The sequence below is a fragment of the Crinia signifera genome, chromosome 3 (genome assembly GCF_055691185.1).
Source record: "Crinia signifera chromosome 3, ASM5569118v1, whole genome shotgun sequence".
Lineage (NCBI taxonomy): Eukaryota > Metazoa > Chordata > Amphibia > Anura > Myobatrachidae > Crinia > Crinia signifera.
Window position 1 is genome coordinate 14,635,081 of NC_139219.1, and position 20,158 is coordinate 14,655,238.

The 20,158-nt window shown below is 44.7% G+C and overlaps 1 protein-coding gene across 2 annotated transcripts in view; it reads right to left on the reverse strand.

Moving 5' to 3' along the window:
- The window catches only part of LOC146063174 (phosphofurin acidic cluster sorting protein 2-like), a 130,229-nt gene extending 113,150 nt beyond the window's left edge, over positions 1 to 17,079 (reverse strand). For both annotated transcript variants that reach the window (XM_083175302.1, XM_083175301.1), the window contains exon 1: positions 16,958 to 17,079. The gene's annotated coding sequence lies outside the window, so the exon portion shown is untranslated. The remainder of the gene's footprint in view (positions 1 to 16,957) is intronic.
- Positions 17,080 to 20,158: the final 3,079 nt, after the last annotated feature.

A 20,158-nucleotide genomic window follows, 5' to 3' on the forward strand; every position in this document is an offset into this window, starting at 1 on the left:
CAGGTAACATGTATACAGGAGGGTGATGGGTAATGAGCCGGGTACACAGGTAACATGTATACAGGAGGGTGATGGGTAATGAGCCGGGTACACAGGTAACATATATACAGGAGGGTGATGGGTAATGAGCCGGGTACATAGGTAACATGTATACAGGAGGGTGATGGGTAATGAGCCGGGTACACAGGTAACATGTATACAGGAGGGTGATGGGTAATGAGCCGGGTACACAGGTAACATGTATACAGGAGGGTGATGGGTAATGAGCGGGTACACAGGTAACATGTATACAGGAGGGTGATGGGTAATGAGCCGGGTACACAGGTAACGTGTATACAGGAGGGTGATGGGTAATGAGCCGGGTACACAGGTAACGTGTATACAGGAGGGTGATGGGTAATGAGCGGGGTACACAGGTAACGTGTATACAGGAGGGTGATGGGTAATGAGCTGGGTACATAGGTAACATGTATACAGGAGGGTGATGGGTAATGAGCTGGGTACACAGGTAACATGTATACAGGAGGGTGATGGGTAATGAGCTGGGTACACAGGTAATGTGTATACAGGAGGGTGATGGGTAATGGGCCGGGTACACAGGTAATGTGTATACAGGAGGGTGATGGGTAATGGGCCGGGTACACAGGTAACGTGTATACAGGAGGGTGATGGGTAATGAGCCGGATACACAGGTAACATGTATACAGGAGGGTGATGGGTAATGAGCTGGGTACACAGGTAACATGTATACAGGAGGGTGATGGGTAATGAGCCGGGTACACAGGTAACATGTATACAGGAGGGTGATGGGTAATGAGCCGGGTACACAGGTAACATGTATACAGGAGGGTGATGGGTAATGAGCCGGGTACACAGGTAACATGTATACAGGAGGGTGATGGGTAATGAGCCGGGTACACAGGTAACATGTATACAGGAGGGTGATGGGTAATGAGCCGGGTACACAGGTAACGTGTATACAGGAGGGTGATGGGTAATGAGCCGGGTACACAGGTAACGTGTGTACAGGAGGGTGATGGGTAATGAGCCGGGTACACAGGTAACATGTATACAGGAGGGTGATGGGTAATGAGCCGGGTACACAGGTAACATGTATACAGGAGGGTGATGGGTAATGAGCCGGGTACACAGGTAACGTGTGTACAGGAGGGTGATGGGTAATGAGCTGGGTATACAGGTAACATGTATACAGGAGGGTGATGGGTAATGAGCTGGGTACACAGGTAATGTGTATACAGGGGGGTGATGGGTAATGAGCTGGGTACACAGGTAACGTGTATACAGGAGGGTGATGAGTAATGAGCTGGGTACACAGGTAACATGTATACAGGAGGGTGATGGGTAATGAGCTGGGTACACAGGAAACATATATACAGGAGGGTGATGGGTAATGAGCTGGGTACACAGGTAACGTGTATACAGGAGGGTGATGGGTAATGAGCTGGGTACACAGGTAACATGTATACAGGAGGGTGATGGGTAATGGGCCGGGTACACAGGTAACGTGTATACAGGAGGGTGATGGGTAATGCGCTGGGTACACAGGTAACATGTATACGGGGGGTGATGGGTAATGCGCTGGGTACACAGGTAACATGTATACGGAGGGTGATGGGTAACGAGCTGGGCACACAATGTCACTCTTGCTATAGTAGCAATAAACACACTGGTTTGTTTAAATCAAAACCAACCTTTAGGCTCAGCCTGACCTTTCTCACAGTAACTGGCTCCTCAGATCTATAATTATCGGTACATGCGTGATTACAGCTACTGTCTGATCTGTGTCCCTGTGGTTGCCATGACACCCTTCTGTCTTCAGTAGAATTACTATATACTATCTATGAGGCTGTTCATTCTAACCATGGTGTTGTACCTGTTCTCAGTGATGTCAATTATGGCTTTGTACAGCAGAAATCACACCCTGGACAGGAACTTTGATTGGATCACATTTGTCTATTGGATGATACTAATGAAGTCACAGGTGTGAAATATTAGCCTTATGGACGCTAGTGGTATATATACAGTAAGTGCGTCAGAGATAGGCAGCCTCATCCCTGAGAGTCACTATGACGAAACGCATTGTGTGGCCTTCCTCAGCAAACCAATCATCTACAAGAGCCAGGCACAGATTTATCATCTGGGGAGTCATTTCCAGACTGGTAGTCACCTATCATAATTAATATAAAATCTAACACAATAATATAATCAACAAATTATTGCTCAATGCAAATTATTATTATTATTATTATCGACGATATAACAGTGAAAATGTGTCCTTCTCTCATCTTTCTATACAAATCCACAGTTTACCAGCCAAGATTGTAACATCTTACATACGGGCGAATTAAAACACGCCCGAGATAACTTAAAAAAAAATTCCAAATCAAAATGAATTAATGTTAATTTATTATTCATTAAAAACCACAATTTTTGCTGTACGCTCATATGTATGTTCCAGCATAACTCCGGAATCACTGCAACCATTGGCACCAAACTCGGGACACATATGACACACAATCTGTGAACAAACACTGTGGGGGATACACACCCCTAGGGGGTGAGACAGCAGCACAGACTATATCAGGACATGCATGATATATCAGGGCTGCATGTGACAGCGACAGTGACATGAGTGGTATATAGTGGCAGTAGCAGGGTCCCCCAGCAGCACAGAGTATATCAGGAGGTGAATAATGTGCTGCGCTCCAATGGAAATTAACGAACAACTCATGTTATTTATACCGGGTGTTTAATAAATTGATTTTTGTAAACAAACATTCTCAAAATATCAGGCAACGCCGGGTACTCCAGCTAGTTATTAATAATAATAATAATAGTGATTATTTTTTTATTTATTAATGCATATTAAAATAGAATTAAAATCCTTTCGCTAAGCACTGCCTGGGCAGAAAGGGATGAAATGTGCATTTCAATTCCAAAAATTCCCGTGATTGGAGGCTCAAATGCTGAATTGAAATCCCAGGTAAAGTGCCCAAAATCCCGGGATCAGACAAATCCAATCCCAGGATTGGTATCTCTACCTCTGACAGGTATACTGTGTATAGCATATAGGGGGTTATCTGGTGATCTGACACAAATACTGTAAACAAGGGACAGTGATGAGGATTTATGAGACACATACTGTATATAGGGTAAGATATACTTGGAAATGGGGATCAGGGACTCTAACACGTAAACTGTATATAGGGAAAGGAGGTCTCTGACAGGTATACTGTATACAGGGAAAGGATGAGGTCTCTGACACGTATACTGTATACAGGGAAAGGATGAGGTCTCTGACAGGTATACTGTATACAGGGAAAGGATGAGGTCTCTGACACGTATACTGTATATAGGAAAAGGATGAGGTCTCTGACACGTATACTGTATATAGGGAAAGGATGAGGTCTCTGACACATATACTGTATATAGGGAAAGGATGAGGTCTCTGACACATATACTGTATATAGGGAAAGGATGAGGTCTCTGACACGTATACTGTATATAGGGAAAGGATGAGGTCTCTGACACGTATACTGTATATAGGGAAAGGATGAGGCCTCTGACACGTATACTGTATATAGGGAAAGGATGAGGTCTCTGACACGTATACTGTATATAGGGAAAGGAGGTCTCTGACAGGTATACTGTATACAGGGAAAGGATGAGGTCTCTGACACGTATACTGTATATAGGGAAAGGATGAGGACTCTGACACGTATACTGTATATAGGGAAAGGATGAGGTCTCTGACACGTATACTGTATATAGGGAAAGGATGAGGTCTCTGACAGGTATACTGTATATAGGGAAAGGATGAGGTCTCTGACACGTATACTGTATATAGGGAAAGGATGAGGTCTCTGACAGGTATACTGTATATAGGGAAAGGATGAGGCCTCTGACATGTATACTGTATATAGGGAAAGGATGAGGTCTCTGACACGTATACTGTATATAGGGAAAGGATGAGGCCTCTGACACGTATACTGTATATAGGGAAAGGATGAGGCATCTGACACGTATACTGTATATAGGGAAAGGATGAGGTCTCTGACACGTATACTGTATATAGGGAATGGATGAGGCATCTGACACGTATACTGTATATAGGGAAAGGATGAGGCCTCTGACAGGTATACTGTATATAGGGAAAGGATGAGGCCTCTGACATGTATACTGTATATAGGGAAAGGATGAGGTCTCTGACACGTATACTGTATATAGGGAAAGGATGAGGCCTCTGACACGTATACTGTATATAGGGAAAGGATGAGGTCTCTGACAGGTATACTGTATATAGGGAAAGGATGAGGTCTCTGACAGGTATACTGTATACAGGGAAAGGATGAGGCCTCTGACATGTATACTGTATATAGGGAAAGGATGAGGCCTCTGACACGTATACTGTATATAGGGAAAGGATGAGGTCTCTGACACGTATACTGTATATAGGGAAAGGATGAGGTCTCTGACACGTATACTGTATATAGGGAAAGGATGAGGCATCTGACACGTATACTGTATACAGGGAAAGGATGAGGTCTCTGACACGTATACTGTATATAGGGAAAGGATGAGGTCTCTGACACGTATACTGTATATAGGGAAAGGATGAGGCCTCTGACACGTATACTGTATATAGGGAAAGGATGAGGTCTCTGACAGGTATACTGTATACAGGGAAAGGATGAGGTCTCTGACAGGTATACTGTATATAGGGAAAGGATGAGGTCTCTGACACGTATACTGTATATAGGGAAAGGATGAGGTCTCTGACACGTATACTGTATATAGGGAAAGGATGAGGTCTCTGACACGTATACTGTATATAGGGAAAGGATGAGGCCTCTGACAGGTATACTGTATATAGGGAAAGGATGAGGCCTCTGACACGTATACTGTATATAGGGAAAGGATGAGGTCTCTGACAGGTATACTGTATACAGGGAAAGGATGAGGTCTCTGACAGGTATACTGTATATAGGGAAAGGATGAGGTCTCTGACACGTATACTGTATATAGGGAAAGGATGAGGTCTCTGACACGTATACTGTATATAGGGAAAGGATGAGGTCTCTGACACGTATACTGTATATAGGGAAAGGATGAGGTCTCTGACACGTATACTGTATATAGGGAAAGGATGAGGTCTCTGACACGTATACTGTATATAGGGAAAGGATGAGGTCTCTGACACGTATACTGTATATAGGGAAAGGATGAGGTCTCTGACACGTATACTGTATATAGGGAAAGGATGAGGCCTCTGACAGGTATACTGTATATAGGGAAAGGAGGTCTCTGACACGTATACTGTATATAGGGAAAGGATGAGGTCTCTGACATGTATACTGTATATAGGGAAAGGATGAGGCCTCTGACAGGTATACTGTATATAGGGAAAGGAGGTCTCTGACACGTATACTGTATATAGGGAAAGGATGAGGTCTCTGACAGGTATACAGTATATAGGGAAAGGATGAGGCCTCTGACACGTATACTGTATATATAGGGAAAGGATGAGGCCTCTGACACGTATACTGTATATAGGAAAAGGAGGTCTCTGACACGTATACTGTATATAGGGAAAGGAGGTCTCTGACACGTATACTGTATATAGGGAAAGGATGAGGCCTCTGACAGGTATACTGTATATAGGGAAAGGATGAGGTCTCTGACAGGTATACTGTATATAGGGAAAGGATGAGGCCTCTGACAGGTATACTGTATATAGGGAAAGGATGAGGTCTCTGACACGTATACTGTATATAGGGAAAGGATGAGGTCTCTGACACGTATACTGTATATAGGGAAAGGATGAGGTCTCTGACACGTATACTGTATATAGGGAAAGGATGAGGCATCTGACACGTATACTGTATATAGGGAAAGGATGAGGCCTCTGACATGTATACTGTATATAGGGAAAGGATGAGGTCTCTGACACGTATACTGTATATAGGGAAAGGATGAGGCCTCTGACACGTATACTGTATATAGGGAAAGGATGAGGCCTCTGACACGTATACTGTATATAGGGAAAGGATGAGGTCTCTGACACGTATACTGTATATAGGGAAAGGATGAGGTCTCTGACAGGTATACTGTATATAGGGAAAGGATGAGGTCTCTGACACGTATACTGTATATAGGGAATGGATGAGGCATCTGACACGTATACTGTATATAGGGAAAGGATGAGGTCTCTGACACGTATACTGTATATAGGGAAAGGATGAGGTCTCTGACACGTATACTGTATATAGGGAAAGGATGAGGCCTCTGACACGTATACTGTATATAGGGAAAGGATGAGGCCTCTGACACGTATACTGTATATAGGGAAAGGATGAGGTCTCTGACACGTATACTGTATACAGGGAAAGGATGAGGTATCTGACAGGTATACTGTATATAGAGAAAGGATGAGGTCTCTGACACGTATACTGTATATAGGGAAAGGATGAGGACTCTGACACGTATACTGTATATAGGGAAAGGATGAGGTCTCTGACACGTATACTGTATATAGGGAAAGGATGAGGCCTCTGACACGTATACTGTATATAGGGAAAGGTTGAGGCCTCTGACACGTATACTGTATATAGGGAAAGGATGAGGTCTCTGACACGTATACTGTATATAGGGAAAGGATGAGGCCTCTGACATGTATACTGTATATAGGGAAAGGATGAGGACTCTGACACGTATACTGTATACAGGGAAAGGTTGAGGCCTCTGACACGTATACTGTATATAGGGAAAGGATTAGGTCTCTGACAAGTATAGTGTATACAGGGAAAGGATGAGGCCTCTGACACGTATACTGTATATAGGGAAAGGAGGTCTCTGACACGTATACTGTATACAGGGAAAGGATGAGGTCTCTGACACGTATACTGTATATAGGGAAAGGATGAGGTCTCTGACATGTATACTGTATATAGGGAAAGGATGAGGTCTCTGACACGTATACTGTATATAGGGAAAGGATGAGGCCTCTGACACGTATACTGTATATAGGGAAAGGATGATGTCTCTGACACGTATACTGTATATAGGGAAAGGATGAGGCCTCTGACAGGTATATTGTATATAGGGAAAGGATGAGGCCTCTAACACGTATACTATATATAGGGAAAGGATGAGGTATCTGACAGGTATACTGTATATAGGGAAAGGATGAGGTCTCTGACACGTATACTGTATATAGGGAAAGGATGAGGCCTCTGACAGGTATACTGTATATAGGGAAAGGATGAGGTCTCTGACACGTATACTGTATATAGGGAAAGGAGGTCTCTGACACGTATACTGTATAAAGGGAAAGGATGAGGCCTCTGACACGTATACTGTATATAGGGAAAGGATGAGGCCTCTGACACGTATACTGTATATAGGGAAAGGATGAGGACTCTGACACGTATACTGTATATAGAGAAAGGATGAGGACTCTGACACGTATACTGTATATAGGGAAAGGATGAGGTCTCTGACACGTATACTGTATATAGGGAAAGGATGAGGCCTCTGACAGGTATACTATATATAGGGAAAGGATGAGGTCTCTGACAGGTATACTGTATATAGGGAAAGGATGAGGTCTCTGACACGTATACTGTATATAGGGAAAGGATGAGGCCTCTGACACGTATACTGTATATAGGGAGAGGATGAGGTCTCTGACCCGTATACTGTATATAGGGAAAGGAGGTCTCTGACACGTATACTGTATATAGGGAAAGGATGAGGCCTCTGACAGGTATACTGTATATAGGGAAAGGATGATGTCTCTGACAGGTATACTGTATATAGGGAAAGGATGAGGTATTTGACAGGTATACAGGATAGGGCCCTGAAGAAGCTTGAACTGCGAAGCGCGTGCCGGCTAGCGATGCGCGGGCAGTTCTGTGCACTCTGTTATTATTTTTCTTACAATGCATTTCGATTCTGTGTACGACAGTGTGGTGTTCTGATAGCCCGTATAAGGGATGAGACTTCACTCACATGCTGCACATCTCTAACTGTGATTCTCCTGCATTAACCTATGGCACTATGCTTGACATTAAGGCATAAGTGACCACTTTATCTAGCGACAGGGTCTTATCCCGCACATGCATGCTAGAGGGGATACCCAGATTAGCAGGTTACTAACGCCATTGACACGGTGTTACTATACACATCCCATTGAGGAAAATACTAAGTGTCAATTACGTGAGATATTGTTTATATAGCATGCATGCACGTTCCTTCAGTGAGCTCAGATATGACCATTGAGGCATACTGAGCCATTGAATATAGTGAAGTCACATGACAAGAGATACCGCAAGAGTCAACTAAAGTCAACTCCACGCCGACGTGGATAGTGGGGGTATCAAAAGGTCGGAGGACGCGTACCGCCGTCCCTCGCGGGCTCGCTGCGCTCGCTACGCTTCGGGTTGGCGTTGATAGTGGGGGTGGCGTTGACAATGGGGTTGCATTTATCATTGTAAGCACCCATCAGGGTGCTTGTACAATTAAAAATCACATCGCATTGCATGCCATTTGCTGTCATGCAATGCTATGCGATATACTACATAAACTACAAGCCCAGTACACTGGACCCCGCCCCAGACCACGCCCCCTCTGTCCATCAGTGTCCAGGCCCACTCCCTCCTCTGTTCACGTCCGTCCGCCCCCTCCCCCCCACGCCCCCGCTGATGCAATTCCCCTTCCCCACTTGTACATACTGCTCTGTGTGTATTGCAGAATAACGTGACACAACTTGCTGGGAAGCTTCAGCCACTGCTGAGGACGGCTGCGCGCACCTCCTGGTGGGGCAGCTCTCCCCATTCTTCTGCGCATTAGCAATGACGGGAACCATTGATGGCTGGTGATAGAATGTTTTATAGCGATCGATGGCAACTATCGATGGGGTAGTTGTCGATGGCCATCCCTACTGGGGAATCATTTTATGGTGATGGGCATGAGGGGAAGTCATGGGATGTCAGCCCCGCCCCTATCAGCCTTATTCTATCACAGCCGCTGAGTAAGTCCTGGGCTACGCACAGATTGCGCACACGGGGGAATCATTATATGGTGAGGGGCATGGCCAGGTGTATGAGGGGAAGTCATGTGATGTCAGCTCCACCCCCGATCAGCCTGATTCTAACACAGCCGCTGAGTAAGTCCTGGGCTACGCACACACTGCACACACTGGGGAATCATTATATGGTGAGGGGCGTGGCCAGGTGTATGAGGGGAAGTCATGTGATTACCTAATTGCAGGGCTCTACAAATTAGCAGCCCAGCATTCAGGTCTAGTCAGCACCAGCAACCCAACGCAATGCAACAGGGTGCCCATTCTCTCCCCTCCAGAGTCACTAGCAGTCATGAAATTCAGCGATACATGGCATGCAGCCATCTCCCATTCATAGTCTTTGTCTGCCTGTCAGGTGAGCCAGGTATTAAGGGTACGGTATAGGGTTCCGACAGTCGGGATCCCAACAGTCATTAGCCCGTCATCGGGATCCCGACTGGCCGGACTCAGACAGCATGGCGAGCGCAACAAAGCCCCTTGTGGGGTCACTGCGCTCGCCACGCTGCGGGCATGGTGGCTTGTGATTCTCCCTCTATGGGGGTCGTGTACCCCCACAAGGGAGAGAAGCCGGTGGCCGCCGGGAACCCGTCTGTCTGTGTTTTACGGCACCCGTATTAAGTTGGTCCCTGTGACAAGTTCCATTTTTAAGAGACTTCTGGGGGTCCTAAGACTTATAACACTGCAGCGATTCCTGACTACAGGATTACATACTGGGCTCATTACAATTAAGGGCACAGTGACACATGAATGGCTGCTGTAGTGGCATGGGAAGGCTGGAGTGACACAAGGGGCTGCTGGAGTGACACATGAGGTTAGTATGGTGCAGGAACGGACGTTTATTATATGAATCTGCCCTTTCAATGCATTTTATACCAGACGCGTGGCCTAGCGGACAAAAGACCATGCACAATTTTTGCCACACGCATGATGCTGGCTATTGGGCATCCCTAAAATCATTTTCGGGCTGATTGTCGCTACCATACCAGGCAACCCCTGTTATATAGGGTATGGGGTTGGGTGCTCAGACACATATGCAGTTCATAGGGGATAGAATCAGGGGCTTTACCACATACTGTATACATATATATAGGGGATGGAATTGGGTGATCGGGCACATAATAAGTATAGAGGGGATGGGATCGGGTGCTCATACACATATACAGTATATAGGGGATGGGACTGGGTGCTCGGGCACATATACAATATATAAAGGATAGGATTGGGTGCTCGGACACGTATACAGTGCATAGGGGATTGGTGTTTGAAAAAAATATACAGTATATAGGGGATGTGATCGGGTGCTCAGACACATATACAGTATATAGAGAATGGGATTGGATGCTCATACACATATTACTGTATATAGGGTATTATATTGGGTGCTCAAATACATATACAGTATATAGGGGATTGGACTGGAAGTTCATACACATATACAGTATATAGGGGATGGGATTGGGTGCTTGGACACATATACAGTATATAGGGGATGGGATTGGGTGCTTGGACACATATACAGTATATAGGAAATAAGATTGGGTGCTTGGAAAACATATACAGTATATGGTGGATGGGATCAGGTGCTCGGGCACGTATACAGTATATAGGGGATGGGATTGGGTGTTTGGAGACATAAACAGTATATAGGGGATGGGATTGGGTGCTTTGACACATATACAGTATATAGGGGATGGAATTGGGTGTTTGGACACATATACAGTATATAGGGGATGTGATCGGTTGCCCGGACACATATACTGTATATCGGGGATGGAATTGGGTGCTTGGACACATATACAGTATATAGGGGATGGGATTGGGTGCTTGGACACATATACAGTATATAGGGATGGGATTGGGTGCTTGGACACATATACAGTATATAGGGGATGGGGATTGGTGTTCGAATAAATATACAGTATATAGGGGATGTGATTGGGTGCTCAGACACATATACAGTATATAGAGAATGGGATTGGATACTCATACACATATTACTGTATATAGGGTATTATATTGGGTGCTCGAATGCATATACAGTATATAGGGGATGGGATTGGGTGCTTGGACACATATACAGTACATAGGGGATGGGATTGGGTGTTTGGACACACATACAGTATATAGGGGATGGGATTGGGTGCTTGGACACATATACAGTATATACGGGATGGGATTGGGTGCATGAACTCATATACAGTATATAGGGGATGTGATCGGGTGCTCGGACACATATATTGTATATAAGGGATAAGACTGGGTGCTTTGCCACATATACAGTATATAGAGTATGGGATTGGGTGCTTGGACACATATACAGTATGTAGGGGATGGGGATCGGTGCTAGAATAAATATACAGTATATAGGGGATGTGATCGGGAGCTCAGACACATATACAGTATATAGGGAATAGGATTGGATGTTCATACACATATTACTGTATATAGGGTATTATAATGGGTCATTGAATACATATACAGTTTATAGGGGATTGGACAGGAAGCTCATCCACATATACAGTATATAGGGGATGGAATTGTGTGCTTGGACACATATACAGTATATAGGGGATGGGATTGGGTGCTTGGATACATATACCGTACATAGGGGATGGGATTGTGTGCTTGGACACATATACAGTATATAGGCGATGGAATTGGGTGTTTGGACACATATACAGTATATAGGGGATGGGATCGGTGATAGAATAAATATACAGTATATAGGGGAATTGACCAGGTGCACAGACACGTATGTTGGGAATGGGATTGGGTGCTTGGACACATATACAGTATATAGGGGATGGGATTGGGTACTTGGACACATATACAGTATATAGGGGATGGAATTGGTTGTTTGGACACATAAACAGTATATAGAGGATGGGATTGGGTGCTTGGACACATATACAGTATATAGGGGATGGGATTGGGTGCTTGGACACATATACAGTATATATGTGATGGGATCGGGTGCTTGGACGCATATACAGTATATAGGGGATGGGATTGGGTGCTTGGACACATATAAAGAATATAGGGGATGGGATTAGGTGCTTGGACACATATACAGTATATAGGGGATGGAATTGGGTGTTTGGACACATAAACAGTATATAGGGGATGGGATTGGGTGCTTGGACATATATTCAGTATATAGGGGATGGAATTGGGTGTTTGGACACATACCCATTATATAGGGGGTGGGATTGTGTGCTTGGACACACAAACAGTATAAAGGGGATGAGATTGGGTGCTTGGACACATATACAGTATATAGGGGATGGGGTTGGGTGCTTGGACACATATACAGTATATATGGGATGGGATTGTGTGCTTGGACACACAAACAGTATATAGGGGATGGGATTGGGTGCTCATACACATATTACTGTATATAGGGTATTATAATGGGTGCTCAATGCATATACAGTATATAGGGGATGGGATTGGGTGCTTGGACACATATACAGTACATAGGGGATGTGATTGGGTGTTTGGACACATATACAGTATATAGGGGATGGGATTGGGTGCTTGAACATATATACAGTGTATAGGGTATGTGATCGGGTGCTCGGACACATATATTGTATATAAGGGATGAGGCTGGGTGCTTGGACACATATACAGTATATAGAGTATGGGATCAGGTGCTTGGACACATATACAGTACGTAGGGGATGGGGATCGGTGCTAGAATAAATATACAGTATATAGGGGATGTGATCGGGAGCTCAGACACATATACAGTATATAGGGAATAGGATTGGATGTTCATACACATATTACTGTATATAGGGTATTATAATGGGTCATTGAATACATATACAGTTATTGGACTGGAAGCTCATACACATATACAGTATATAGGGGATGGGATTGTGTGCTTGGACACATATACAGTATATAGGGGATGGGATTGGGTGCTTGGATACATATACAGAATATAGGGGATGGATTTGTGTGCTTGGACACATATACAGTATATAGGCGATGGAATTGGGGGTTTGGACACATATACAGTATATAGGGGATGGGATCGGGTGCTTGTACACATATAAAGTATATAGGGGATGGAATTGGGTGTTTGGACACATACACATTATATAAGGGATGGGATTGGGTGCGTGCACACATATACAGTATATAGGGGATGGAATTGGGTGTTTGGACACATAAACAGTATATATAGGGGATGGGATCGGGTGCTTGGACACATATACAGTATATATGGGTAGGAATCGGGTGTTTGGACACATATACAGTATATAGGCAATGGGATTGTGTGCTTGGACACATATACAGTATATAGGGGATGGGATTGGGTGCTTGGAAACACAAACAGTATATAGGGGATGGAATTGTGTGCTTGGACACATATCCAGTATATAGGGGATGGGATTGGGGTCTTGGACACATATACAGTATATAGGGGATGAAATTCGGTGCTTGGACAGATATACAGTATATAGGGGATGAGATCGGGTGTTTGGACACATAAAAAGTATATAGTGGATGGGATCGGGTGCTTGGGCACATATACAGTACCTAGGGTTAGGGGATCGGTGCTCGAATAAATATACAGTATATAAGGGATGTGATCGGGTGCTCAGACACATATACAGTACCTAGGGATAGGGGATCGGTGCTCGAATAAATATACAGTATATAAGGGATGTGATCGGGTGCTCAGACACATATACAGTATATAGGGGATGGAATTGGGTGCTTGGACACATATACAGTACAAAAGGGATGGGATCGGGGGCTTGGACACATATACAGTATATAAGGGATGGGATCGGGTGCTTGGACACATATACAGTATATACGGGATGGGACTGGGACACATATACAGTATATAGGGGATGGGATTGGGTGCTTGGACACCTATACAGTATATAGGGATGGGGATTGGTGTTCAAATAAATATACAGTATATAGGGGATGTGATTGGATGCTCATACACATATTACTGTATATAGGGTATTATAATGGGTACTCAAATGCATATACAGTATATAGGGGATGGGATTGGGTGTGTGGACACATATACAGTATATAGGGGATGAGACTGGGTGCTTGGACACATATACAGTATATAGAGTATGGGATTGGGTGCTTGGACACATATACAGTACGTAGGGGATGGGGATCAGTGCTAGAATAAATATACAGTATATAGGGGATGTGATCGGGAGCACAGACACATATAAAGTATATACGGAATAGGATTGGATGTTCATACACATATTACTGTGTATAGGGTATTATAATGGGTCATTGAATACATATACAGTTTATAGGGGATTGGACTGGAAGCTCATACACATATACAGTATATAGGGGATGGGATTGGGTGCTTGGACACATATAAAGTGTATAAGGGATGGGATCGGGTGTTTATAGGGGATGGGATTGGGTGCTTGGACACATATACAGTATATAGGGGATGGAATTGGCTGTTTGGACACATACACATTATATAGGGGATGGGATTGGGTGATTGGACACATATACAGTATATAAGGGATGGGATCGGGTGCTTGGACACATATACAGTATATAGGGGATGGAATTGTGTGTTTGGGCACACAAACAGTATATAGGGGATGGGATTAGGTGCTTGGACACATATACATTATATAGGGGATGGGATTGGGTGCTTGGACATGTATACAGTATATAGGGGATGGGTTCGGGTGCTCGGGCACGCATACATTATATAGGGAATGGAATTGGGTGTTTGGACACATATACAGTATATAGGGGATGGGATTGGGTTTTTGGACACATATACAGTATATAGGGGATGGGACTGGGTGTTTGAACACATATACAGTATATAGGGGATGGGATTGGGTTCTTGGACACATATGCAGTATATATGGGATGGGATTGGGTGCTCGGGCATGTATACAGTATATAGGGGTATGGGATTTGGTGCTTGGACACATATACAGTATATAGGGTATGGAATTGGGTGTTTGGGCACATATACAGTATATAGGGGATGGAATTGGGTGTTTGGGCACATATACAGTATATAGGGGATGGAGTTGGGTGTTTGGACACATATACAGTATACAGGGTATGGGAGTGGGTGCTTGGACACATATACAGTATATAGGGGATGGGATCGGGTGCTTGGACAGATATACAGTATATGGGGGATGGGATCGGGTGCTCGGGCACGTATACAGTATATAGGGGATGGAATTGGGTGCTTGGACACACATACAGTATATAGGAAATGGGATTGGGTGTTTGGAAAACATATACAGTATATAGGGGATGGGGATTGGTGTTCGAATAAATATACAGTATATAGGGGATGTGATTGGGTGCTCAGACACATATACAGTATATAGAGAATGGGATTGGATGCTCATACACATATTACTGTATATAGGGTATTATAATGGGTGCTCGAATGCATATACAGTATATAGGGGATGGGATTGGGTGCTTGGACACATATACAGTATATACGGGATGGGATTGGGTGCTTGAACACATATACAGTATATAGGGGATGTGATCGGGTGCTCGGACACATATATTGTATATAAGGGATGAGACTGGGTGCTTTGCCACATATACAGTATATAGAGTATGGGATTGGGTGCTTGGACACATATACAGTATGTAGGGGATGGGGATCGGTGCTAGAATAAATATACAGTATATAGGGGATGTGATCGGGAGCTCAGACACATATACAGTATATAGGGAATAGGATTGGATGTTCATACACATATTACTGTATATAGGGTATTATAATGGGTCATTGAATACATATACAGTTTATAGGGGATTGGACTGGAAGCTCATCCACATGTACAGTATATAGGGGATGGGATTGTGTGCTTGGACACATATACAGTATATAGGGGATGGGATTGGGTGCTTGGATACATATACCGTACATAGGGGATGGGATTGTGTGCTTGGACACATATACAGTATATAGGCGATGGAATTGGATGTTTGGACACATATACAGTATATAGGGGATGGGATCAGTGATAGAATAAATATACAGTATATAGGGGAATTGACCAGGTGCACAGACACGTATGTAGGGAATGGGATTGGGTGCTTGGACACATATACAGTATATAGGGGATGGGATTGGGTACTTGGACACATATACAGTATATAGGGGATGGAATTGGTTGTTTGGACACATAAACAGTGTATAGAGGATGGGATCGGGTGCTTGGACACATATACAGTATATAGGGGATGGCATTGGGTGCTTGGACACATATACAGTATATAGGGTATGGAATTGGGTGCTTGGACACATATACAGTATATAGGGGATGAAATTGGGTGTTTGGACACATATACAGTATACAGGGGATGGGATTGGGTGCTTGGACACATATACAGTATATAGGGGATGGGATTGGGTGCTTGGACACATATACAGCATATAGGGGATGGAATTGGGTGTTTGGGCACATATACAGTATATAGGGGATGGAATTGGGTGTTTGGGCACATATACAGTATACAGGGGATGGGATTGGGTGCTTGGACACATATACAGTATATAGGGGGTGGGATTGGGTGCTTGGACACATATACAGCATACAGGGGATGGGATTCGGTGCTTGGACACATAAACAGTATATAGGGGATGGGATCGGGTGCTCGGGCACGTATACAGTACCTAGGGGATGGGGATCTGTGCTCGAATAAATATACAGTATATAGGGGATGTGATCGGGTGCCCAGACACATATATAGTATATCGGGGACGTGATCGGGTGCCCGGACACATACACAATATATAGGGGACGGGGATCGGGTGCTCTGTGGGTGTCGGGAATTGTATCTCACCGATCGATGCTGGAATTCAGAAGCTCTGAGCGAGGCGACGTCAGAGTCATGTGACAGAGCCATGTGTGAGGGGGCGGAGTCACCCTTGGACGGCTGTATACTTCGGTAACCAGGGCAACAAGTACCACGCCGGGCACGCCCCGAGTACATGTGAACCATATGGTCCCATCTTCCTATCATTAATAACATATCTGTATATATTACACGGTGTCCTCTAGTACCATCCGGGTGCTGATAATTCACTTATAAAAGTCCAGCCAAGCTTAGAAATACTGAATACTGTGTCCATTGCTGATATTCTGAAAGTTGCCATCTTTTAAACAATAAATATTATAGTCTGCCTTATTATATATATATATATATACTGTATACAGTAAATTATTATCTGTCCATCTGTTTACACATCGCTCCTGTTTCTATATGTTATATTCCCCCCCTCTCAGTTATTATGTGTCATCTATGTATTACACAAATTGAAATACTATGGGGTAAATTTACTAAAATGGGAGATGTATTTCACATGGGATGTTGCTATGGGCAACCAATCAGATACTATCTATAATCTTCTAGACGGTGCTTAATAAATAAGAAGTAGATTCTAAATGGTTGCCATAGCAACATCCCATGTGAAATAGTAAATTTCCCCCATATGTAACAATATAAAATTGATTGGTTACCAGAACATATTTTCAGTAGCCCCCATCACTGAATGCTATGTGCTAGCAGCTAGATGGTACTGAAATGCCCCAGAACTTACAGGGGTAGATTTATTATAGTGGCGCTTATCGCGCCACTGTCACATTTCCTGATTCACCTCATTAACGAGGCAAAGCAGGAGGGGAGACCGACAAGATACATACCTCCCAACAGTCCCGATTTTATCGGGACAGTCCCGATTGTCAGGGCCTGTCCCGCTGTCCCACCCGCGGGCGGCAGTGTCCCGCGGTGTGGGGGGGCTGTTGGGAGTCCCCCCTGTCAGCTGCATGCGCATGCGCACAGCGTCTATTCCCGCAGCCAGGGGGCTGGGGGCATGGCTAGAGGCTCACAGAGCCTCTGGGTCATGCCCCCATAGCGGCAAAATGGGGGTGTGGCCTCACGGGGGAGCCACGCGTATAGGCCACGCCCCAAAATTAGATCACGCCCCCGAAAATTTCGGCGCACCTTCGGCGCGCAGCAGCAGCGCCCCGCCTACTGGACTGCCAATGTTGGGAGGTATGAAGATGTATAAATCTTGTCTGGGGGGGCAAACTCCCCCCTCCTGGTGATGCCTCCTTCTGGTGACAGCGCATCAGTTAACACTGACGCAATATCTCCTTCCCCCCGGCACATCTGGAGATCTTCAGCACAGCTCAGAGCCAGCAGCAGGGACAACAATGCACCAAACGTCAGGGTCCATTAATCCATAAGGGCAGAAGTGGGAGTCAGTCCTGTACATACACAGCGGCGTAACTATAGCACCGCAGCCCCCGCCACCGCACAGGGGGGGGGGGGGGCGCTGTGCTATAGTTACACACACACACCCCCCCCCCCCCCAATCCCCCGCAGACTTACCTATCTCGCTGGTCCCGGCGGCTCCGTTCTTCTGCTGAGGACCACCACAAAATGGCCGCCCCCATATAGCACACTGTTCTCTGAAACTGTCTGCTGCACGGGGGTGGCCATTTTGTGGTGGTCCTCAGCAGAAGAACGGAGCCGCCGGGACCAGCGCGATAGGTAAGGCTGCGGGGGATTGGGGGGGGGGGGGTTTTGCATGGGCGGCAGGGTGGGGGGGTGCTTGGCGGGGCGGCGGCAGGGTGGGGCGCAGCAAGAGAGCATGGGGTAAACTTTGCCCAGTAAGAGCACACAGAGTTCCAGTGACACGTGCCATTTCCCTATTTGCTATTTGTCCATACTAAAACTGTTGCAGGGCATGCTGGGATGTGTAGTTCAAAAACAACTGGAGGGTCGAAGGTTCCCATCCCCCAGATCTAGATTGACAATAATTTGACACCAAAAGGTTGACATGAGTTTTTCTCGATTTATTTCAATTTGATTTGGACTTTTTCATGCTTTCCCATTCACGTGGACTAAAATTGGGAACTGGAAAGTGTGCCAAGTGCAGCGAGGCACCTGGCATGCAGCATGGTGAGTCAATGCCGACCTGTTGACTACATATTGCCTGTGAGCTGATCTACAGCCTACAGTACTAGGTTAGGATCCAAAGGTTGAACTGCATTGGATCCTTTTTACAGCTTTCGTAAACATGGAACGATAAGTTCACCAGATGCCACCTGAACTGCAGTGAGAGCAAAGGTCCTTGTCTTATCCACTCTGATGAAATCATGTGTGGAATGACAGTAAAAGCAACACAGGTTCGGTTTACATTACAGAAAGTCTTCGAAACTCTACAGAAAATACACAAATCAGTTCTGGCTTTAAGAAGAACCTGAATTACTTTGTAAGAGACTCCATTGTTGCTACCTAACACCGTTCCAACCCCACAGCTTCAAAGATTAAGGCAGTTGAGAAACTACAAGTCCCAGCATGCCTTGCCACAGTTTTGCGGTTAGGGAATGCTAAAACTATGGCAAGGGATGCTGCGATGTGTAGTTCCACAACAGCTGGATGGCCACAGTTTGGCCATGCCTGGACTAAGGCCTTGGGACAAAGAGTCAGGTGTGGGATGGGGGTCTGACAGACAAGGGGCCTTATTCTAGTTCACTCTTAGAGGCAAATTCCTTCTCAAATGGACAAAACCATGTGCACTGCAGGGGGGTAGATGTAACAGGTGCAGAGAGTTAGATTTGGGTGGAGTTTTTCTTCAAAGTGAGATCTTGATTGCAGTGTAAAAATAAAGCAGTCAGTATTTTCCCTGCACAGAAATAAAATAACTCACCAAATCTTATTCTATCGGCACCTGTTACATCTGCCCCCTGCAGTGCACATGGTTTTGTCAATCTGAGAAGGAATTTGCCTCTAAGAGTGAACTAGAATAATGGGCCCCATACATCAGCAATCACAATTTATGGATTTCCAGATACAGGGATTTTTTGGCCAGATAAATGGATTTTACAATCTATCTGACTTTGCCCACACATTACAGATTTATTTCAGTGATCGGCAGATTTTTCCATCTAAAGATTGCATCTTCATATCTGGAAATTGCCCAATCGATTGTCATTTCAGCTGTTCATAATGTAAATAGATGAAGAAGACGAATTG